This window comes from Solanum tuberosum, unplaced genomic scaffold, assembly GCF_000226075.1.
Source record: "Solanum tuberosum cultivar DM 1-3 516 R44 unplaced genomic scaffold, SolTub_3.0 scf00121, whole genome shotgun sequence".
NCBI lineage: Eukaryota > Viridiplantae > Streptophyta > Magnoliopsida > Solanales > Solanaceae > Solanum > Solanum tuberosum.
The window spans coordinates 1,569,666-1,578,570 of record NW_006239046.1 but is presented as its reverse complement, the minus strand read 5'-3'; positions in this window follow the sequence as shown (position 1 = coordinate 1,578,570).

The following is an 8,905-nucleotide window of genomic DNA, read 5'->3' as shown; positions in this document are numbered from 1 at the left end:
AGTTTTGTTTGAGGATTGTGTTGAATGCCGTGTTTGGTGAGGTTGACTTGAAATGCATGCTTGGTTATACCTATAACTTTCCCCGTTGGTCGAATCGGCTAGTGTGAGCGAACGATAGAAATGATCTTTGGCAATTTGTGAAGAGTGAGCTAATTTTTCCATTATACCTCTTTGTGGCCTGCTTGTGAGAGTGTGAACCTAGCTTGACACCACTTGAGCCTAACCCTTTTCTTTAGAAGAAACTTGAACACATGTGACCCCTTTTCTTTCCCACCTATAATCTTCATGGAGCATTGATTGTTTTGAATAGACAACTTAGGACAAAAGCCTAAATTGGTGGTGTGGTGAAAAAAGAGGCAAATCAAGAAGTTTGAGAAATACCCTCCCCCTTTTTTTTTGAAAGATTGTGTTGAGAAAAATGGAACCCCTTCATATAAAAAGAGAGAGAAAAAGAGAAATGAAAAGAAGAAAAAGATCGAAAAAGAAAAGAATTGTTGAAATAAAGTGTGAGCAATGAGAAAATGAAATGGGGTATTCAATGAAGTTTGATTGAAATAATAGGGTGTGGATTTTTAGAATAAAAAAGTATTATAGAGAAGGTGAAACATTGAAATGCAAGTCATGCTTCATAAAGGTAGTAGTCACTAAGCCTATGATCATACCATTACCCTCAGCCCCATTACAAACCTTAAAAGACCTTTGTAATCTTGAATGAGCTTATTATCTTGTTATTTGAAAAATACGTGCAAGCCTATGAGAAATGATCATGCATGTGTTTGTTTTTTAGAGGGTAAGAGTTGTTTGTGATTCCTACATTTTGGAAAATTTGATGCTCTTTGTGTGAAGATGGGATCGTTTTTGTTGTGAGGGCATTCAAATGATTTTATTGAGCTTGAACTTGCATTTAAAGCAAGCATTGTGAGCTTGAGTCCATTTCATGACGGTTAGTCACAATTTGAAACTTAGAGTGCACAATTGAACATTACATGTGTAGTTTGAACCTGTTGTGTGCATGTATGTTGAGTTTTGAGTAGCACTGTTTGTAGACATCCTTGTTGAACTGATTGATCTTGAGTTTACTTGAGGACAAGCAAAATTTTAAGTTGAGGTTTATTATCCTCAAATGCCTAATTTATGCTCCGAACTGATGTTAAAATGTTGATTTGCAGCAAAGAAGGCAAAAGGAGCAAGGCAAGGACATTACCTGGCAAAAAGAAGCTAAAAAACTTGAAAAAGGTTGAAGATAGCAAAAGCTCAGAATCGCCAAAGCCACTCGCCGAGTGGCACTTCAGCTCTCCTAAAGTTCCAGATTGCCAGCCCTGGGGATAAGCCAAATTGACGATGGATTTGGACATTCGGTGAACCACCGAACGGATCGGCGACACTAACTGGGTTAGCCTAAAGTCATAGAACCCTGAGGATAAAGAACCATGGAAAACCAGTGATGTAATGGAGCAATTGGCGCATCTCCGACCAAGTCGTCGACGCTCGACTTATCTTGCGTAATGTCCCTGCACACCAAAATTTGGGAAACTATAAATTAAATATTAAAAACAGGAATACACATCTTTGGAAAAAATCCTTTTAGTGCCAATATTTTCTTGAGTATTTTTCTCTAATGTAGAACCTTGTTGAAGGAGTTTTCAAGTAGATTTCGAAGTGGGTTTTCGATTTTGAACATTTTTTTATCATTGTAAAGAATAGGATTGCAATACCCAGATTATGGAGAACATAATTGGTATTGATTTTTTCTTTTTTATGATGTGTGGCTAAAACCCCAATTGTTGGGGTGTGATCATGTGATTATTTGCTTAATTAGCTTATGGGTATGGTTGTTTACTAATCTAAATGCTATTTTAAATTGGGTTTAATTGATAGCTGAGTGTTAATTTATGAATTGTAGTTGCAAATGCAGTTCTAACTTAGGTTTTTAGGCTTGCTTGAGAGAGAGGTTTTTGAACCAAAGCTATCGATTGATGATTGTAGTGATTGGGTTGTTGTGGGTTCAGCTCGAGAGAGTGAATCTAAACTCATTCCTACCTATCTAGCTCGAGAGAGTAGACAAATTAAGGTTTTGGGCTGTTTATAGTGTTAATCTTGTCGAGGTTCGAGAGAACTCGCCTGAATCGTAATAGTTGTTCGAGAGAAAACTATTACATCTATAGTCTAACCTACCCACTGAGTTAGCAATTTTTAGTGATATCCAATTACCCATATAGAGAAATTAGACTATATTCGATCACATCCCCAAGAATTTTTCTATACTTATTATTTTCCCTGTTTTCATAATTGTTTTAGTTGCTAATTGAAAAACCAATTCCCCCATATGACATTTGTGTCACCCTTTTGATTTATCTAAATGTTTTAGATAATTTCTATTCCTACAACCGATTAGAGCATGTTGATAACTTGATAACTGAATTTGAACTTGTACCTCCCTCTGGGGTCGAACCCAACTCTTCATTGGGTTTATAATAGATTATGATCGCCTACATCTAGTATTAGATGAGGTGTAGTTGAGCATTTATCAGTGCCCCATGCCACTCAGTGCGCCAGGGTCTCCATGCCCTTTTCTTTTATGTCTTTCATTTCGTATGTGTTCTTTCAAATCATATCAGTGTTCTCTTCCTAATATGAACTCTTTAAATCTTCATTAATCCTTGAGAGATTCTACATGATCACATCTCATAATTTTTATTCAAATTAAAGTAAAGTAAAGAGGAAAGTTCAAGAGGACCTTTTGAGTCAAAGTTGAGAACCCTTTTGCAATTAACTAAAGATTTGAATTAGGTCTTGAGTAAATAAGTATAAGGAGAGTTGTGTTTAATGTTTCAAAATGAATATAAAGGTGCTAAGTATTCCTAAGTATGTAATACTTTTACATATAAAAGAGAGAAACATCAATTTGTAAATGAGTTTACAAGTTCAGTGGAGTTTCAAAGTATTACATCTTTTAAGAGGATCTTTTGAGTAATTACCTCAAATTGAGAAAGAGTTATGTTTTACACATTTGAGCATGAGTTATATATTATTGGGAGTACTATTGAGCACCGATATATGGATGAGTACAGACAACTCAAAATTCTCATAAACCATGTATGCTAACATGGGTAAATGATCATACTTTTTAGATGATTCTTTATTGTTTTTAAGCATAACTTTGTGCATCCACTTAGTTGAGGTGTTCTATACCCTGGCAAGGTATCAGAAAGCTCTGGAAGCATAAACGAGATGCTGTATCATCACTTAGCTCCTAGTGATGGTCGTCCGTTACAAAATCTCTCAAATAAGAGTAAAGAGTTTTTTTTATTGTATTTTTACTATTTGAGTTGATATCTAATCTTTTAAAAGCTTGAAATATTGCATCTCTTATTGTTGCTTTCATGTTGAGTTGAGGTGAGGTGAGTAATTCTTCCAGCCTTGTAAGTTCAGCTATCTATTGCTTTCAGTTTTTTCCTTACATGCTCATACATTCAATTATGCATCTTTTTATAATACAGATGCAGTTGTTCAGGGTCATCAACAAGTGCTCTGTTGATACCATTGCATTCCAACTAGCTTTGTTGAGCCTCCTTGCTTTCCGGAGGACTTCACACTACTGTCTTTGCTTTGTTAAATTGTCGAGGATCCTATCCCGACAACTATCTTTGTATTTAGAGGGTTCATCGAAAGTTAGAAGTTTAGGAGTCTTTAACTTTTTCCTTGTTGATTTTTTGAGACCTTGAGATGATTTCTTTTGTTTAATTAAGCATTTTAGACATTTGATGAGTTGAGTTATTGTTGAGACAATTTGAGTTAATCTTTGCGTTCTTTATTGGTTGAGTAAGTATTCCACTGAGTAGTGAGCAAGGACAAGGGTTCGCTTGGGACCAACGATGGTTTTTGAGTATCAGCCACGTCCAGGTTGTAGGCTTGGGGCATGAAAAATTTGGTATCAGAGCATAGAGTTCAAGAATTCTAGGGTGTCTATGAAGCCGTGTCTGTAGAGCCCTTGTTATCAGTGTGAAGCGTGCCACATATATAATTAGGAGGCTACAACATTTAGGTACCATTTCACTTCCTTCTTATTCTTTTTTTTGCGATAAAGTGTAACTCTATAAATGTTTCCTCTAACTCGCGCTTGGATGTATTTTTTTAGATCATACCTCCAAGAAGAGCAGTTCGATGATGTCCAACTAAAAGTAATGTTAATCCGCAAGGTCCAGAGGTTCCTAATGCACTAGAAGTGCAACCTCCTCAGGGAGATGACACCAATGTTGAGTTTCGGGATGCTATCTGGATGTTGAGTCAAGTTGTGGCAATCAAGATGGTCAATAAAGAGTGGTTCGTCAGGATGTGGCTGATACATCAAGAATCTATGAGTTTTTGAGAATGAATCCCCTGGAGTTCACAGGGTCGAATATCACTAAGGATCGGGAGAACTTTGTGGAAGAACTCTAGAAGGCATTTGAAGTTATGTGTGTTTCCAATGCATAGTGTGTGGAGTTATCTTCATACCAACTCAATGGTGTTTCTAGGATTTGGTACGACCAATGGATAAAGAGAAGGGCTGAAGGGGCACCACTTTTGAGTTGGGCTATGTTTGAAAGTTCCTTCTTGGGGTGCCTCTTTCCCCGCGAGTTGAGGAAAGCAAAGGTGAGAGAATTTCTGAATCTTAAATAGGAGTCCATAAGTGTGCATGAGTATAACCTCAAGTTTTCTCAACAATCCTGTTATGCTCCGGTGATGGTGGATGCTATGAGAAACATGATGAGCTTGTTTGTGTCTGGCTATCCTGCTTGTCAAGTAAGGAAGGTAAGACGTCTATGTTGATAGGTGACATGGACATAACCATGCTTATGATCCATGTACAGCAGGTAGAAGAACATAAGTTCAAAAAGAGGGAAGAGTTTTGCAGTAAGAGGGCAAAGACAACAAATCATGAGTCAGGCCAACATAAGATCGGAAATGTGAATCGATCATCCTTTCAGAAAAGGTTACCTCCACCTTCCATATCATCGACTAGTGCGCCTGCACATAAGACCAGAGGTGATTTTAGGAACTAGAAACTCCTAGAACATCAGAGCTCGAGCTACTCATTCTAAGGGTAGTGTGGCACATGGGGTTAATTGGACCCCCACATGTGCTAAGCGTGGTAGGAACCACCTAGGAGAGTGTCGCGATAGCTCCAGTGGCTACTTCAATTGTGGTCAGACAAGTCACTTCATGAGAGAGTGCCCTAAGAACAAGCAGGGTAATGGAGGCAATAGAGCCCAACCTTTTTCAGTGGCTCCAACAGACAGAGCTGCTCCGATAGAAGCTACTTCAGGGATTTGCAGAGGAGCAAACCATCTGTATGCTACAACCAATCGCCAAGAGAAGAATACTTCACCACATGCTGTCACTGGTATGATCAAAGTTTTTAATTTTGATGTTTATGTATAACTTAATCCAGCTGCGAGTCTATCTTTTGTGACTTCGTATATAGCTATGACGTTCGATATTCTTCCCAAATGACTTCTTGAGCCCTTTAGTGTTTCCACACCTATTGATGATTTTATTATAGAAAAAAGAGTTTATTGTGATTGTACCATCTATGTCAATCACAAGGACACCATGGCTGACTTAGTCGAGTTAGACATGATGGACTTTGATGTTATTCTAGTTATGAACTAGCTTCATGCTTGTTATGCCTCAGTTGATTGTAGAACTCAAGTAGTCAAGTTTTAGTTTCCTAATGAGCCTGTTTTAGAGTGGATGAGTAGTTCCGCATTGCCTAAGGGTCATTTCATTTCATATCTTAAGGCTAGAAAGTTAGTTTTCAAGGGGTGCATCTATCATGTAGTTTGAGTTAATAACTCAAGTATTGAGACACTTAGTCAGTTCCAGTTGTGAGTGAGTTTTCATAGGGGTTTCTAGATTATCTTCCCAGAGTCCCTTGTGAGAGAGAAATAGACTTTGGCATACACATTCTTCCTAATACTCAACCTATCTCTATTATGACATATAGATTGGCTCCAATTAAGTTAAAAGAGTTAAACAAGCAGTTGAGAGATCTTCTTGATAAGGGTTTCATTCGACCAAGTGTCTCACCATGGGGCGCTCCGATTTTATTTGTGAGGAAGAAGGATGGTTCCTTAGAATGTGTATTGATTACCGCCAATTGAACAAGGTCATCATAAAGAATAAGTATCCCTTTTCGAGATTTGATGATCATTTTTATCATATTCAGGGTACCACTTGATTCTCTAAGGTAAACCTCAAATCTTGCTCTCATCAGTCGAGAGTAAGAGAATGTGGCATCCCAAAGACAACATTCAGGACCCGTTATGGTCATTATGAGTTTCTTGTTATGTCTTTTGGTTCAACTAATACTCTTGCAACGTTCATGGATCTTATGAACAAAGTATTTAAGCCATATGTTCACATGTTTGTGATTGTATTCATTAATGACATACTGATTTATTCTAGGAATGAGGAGGATCATGCTAGTCATCTCACAATTGTCCTCCAGACTCTTAAACATAGAGAATTGTATGCCAAGTTTTCTAAGTGTGAGTTTTACTTGAGTCCATGTAATTCTTAGGACACATTGTGTCTGGTGAAGGGATTCACGTTGACACTCAAAAGATTGAACCAGTGTAGAACTGGCCTAGACCCACGTCTCCAACTAATATAAGGAATTTCTTGGGGTTGGCTAGTTAATACAACATGTTTGTAGAGGGGTTTTCATCTATTTCATCCCCATTGACTAAGTTGACTCACAAAACGGCTAAGTTTCAATGGTCTGAAGCTTGTGAGAAAAGTTTTCAGGAATTGAAAACTCAGTTAACTACTGCTCCAGTGTTGACTTTACCAGAGGTTACAAAAGGCTTTGTTGTTTATTGTGATGCATCCAGAGTTGGACTTGGTTGTGTATTGATTTATAATGGTAAGGTTATAGCCTATTCCTCCAGACAACTTAAGATTCACGAGAAGAATTACCTGACTCATGATCTCGAGTTGGTAGTGGTGGTGATTGCTTTGAAAATATGGTGTCACTATCTATATGGTGTTCATGTGGATGTGTTCAGTGACCACACGAGTCTTTAGTATGTTTTTAGTCAGAATGAGCTTAAGCTCAGACAACAGAGGTGGTTACAGTTACTCAAGGATTACGACATGAGTTTCCTCTATCACCCAGGTAAGGCTAATGTTATTGTTGATGCTTTGAGCAGGTTGTCCATTGGAAGTGCCCACATTGAGGAAGGTAAGAAAGAATTGGCCAAAGATGTGTACAAACTTGGACATTTGGGAGTCCGGCTGTTAGATTCTAATGAAGGTGGAGTGGTGGTGATGAATGGGGCTGAATCATCACTAGTAACTAAAGTGAAGGAGAAATAAGATCAAGACCCTGTTTTACTTGGGTTAAAGGTGAATGTTTATAAGCAAAAGGTAATGGGTTTTGAACAAGGGGGAGATGGTATATTAAGGTATCAAGGTAGATTGTGTGTACTAAAGGTGGATGAGCTTCAAGAGAGGATCATGGCAGAAACACTTATAGTTCTAGATACTCTATCCATCCCGGTTCCACAAAGATGTACCATGACTTGAGAGAAGTCTATTGGTGGAGTAGTATGAAGAGGCACATTGCAAAGTTTGTTACAAAGTGCCCAAATTGCCAACAACTCAAGCTAGAACACCAAAGGCCCGGTGGTGTGGCTCAGAACTAGTATTCCAAAATGGAAGTGGGAGATGATTAAAATGGACTTCATTACTGGCTTGCCGCGATATCACAGACACCATGATTTAATTTGGGTGATTGTAGATCGGATGACTAAATCAACACATTTCATGCCAGTAAGACTACCAATTCAGCTGAGGATTATGCTAGATTTTATATTCAATAGATAGTTAGACTACAGAGAGTTCCTGTGTCTATTATTTCAGATAGGTGTGCACAATTCACCACTTAATTCTGGATGTCTTTTCAGATTGTTGTGTCATGTTTAAATAATTTAAGAAATCGATGATGGATCAGTTTGAAATGTCTAACCTCGAATTGATGCAATATTTTCTTAGCATCAAGGTAGTGTAATCTAATAAAGGGATATTTATTTCTCAGAAAAATATGTAGGGGATATTCTAGATAGATTTCAGATGATGGATTGCAATCCACTTAACACTCTACATTAAAATCCTACTGGAAAGAAGGTTGATAGCACATTTTACAAATAAATTGTGGGCATTTTGATGTATCTCACTACTACAAGGCCTGACATAATTTACTCTATGAGTTCAGTCAGCAGGTACATGGAAAATCCCACAAAACAGCATTTCTCTTCGGCTAAAAGAAATCTTCGTTACTTGTAAGGAGTGAGAGACTTTGGTCTACTTTATAAGACGAATGAAATGTCCAATATTCTCGGCTATACAGATAGTGACTATGCTGATGATTATGATGATAGAAAAACACTTCAAGTTATGCTTTTATGTTCGGGTCCGGTGCTATTTAATGATAAGCTAAGAAGCAACCTATTGTTACTTAGTCTACTACGGAAGCCAAGTTTGTTGTTGCGACTTCTTGTGCCTATCAAGCTATTTGGTTGAGGTAGACTTCTGGAATTCATGGAAGTGGTAGTGTGGTAGGTGAGTATCTTATTTTAAAGATTTTATTATAATATTCTTTTGTTAAGTGTCTTAATCTTGCGGAATTCATGGTAAAATGTAATAATATTTATTGTAATATTCTTCCGATAGTTGTTTTAATCTGAATATTTCTTTAATATTATTTATGATATATTCTAGATATAACATATCTTGGGTTCTTCGGTACATATATAAATTTTCCTCCATTAATTGTTATAATAGTTTTATATTTTCCATAGATTCTATCCAATATTGTAAATATTCGTAGTTCATTTTAATCTGAATTTATTTCTAAATC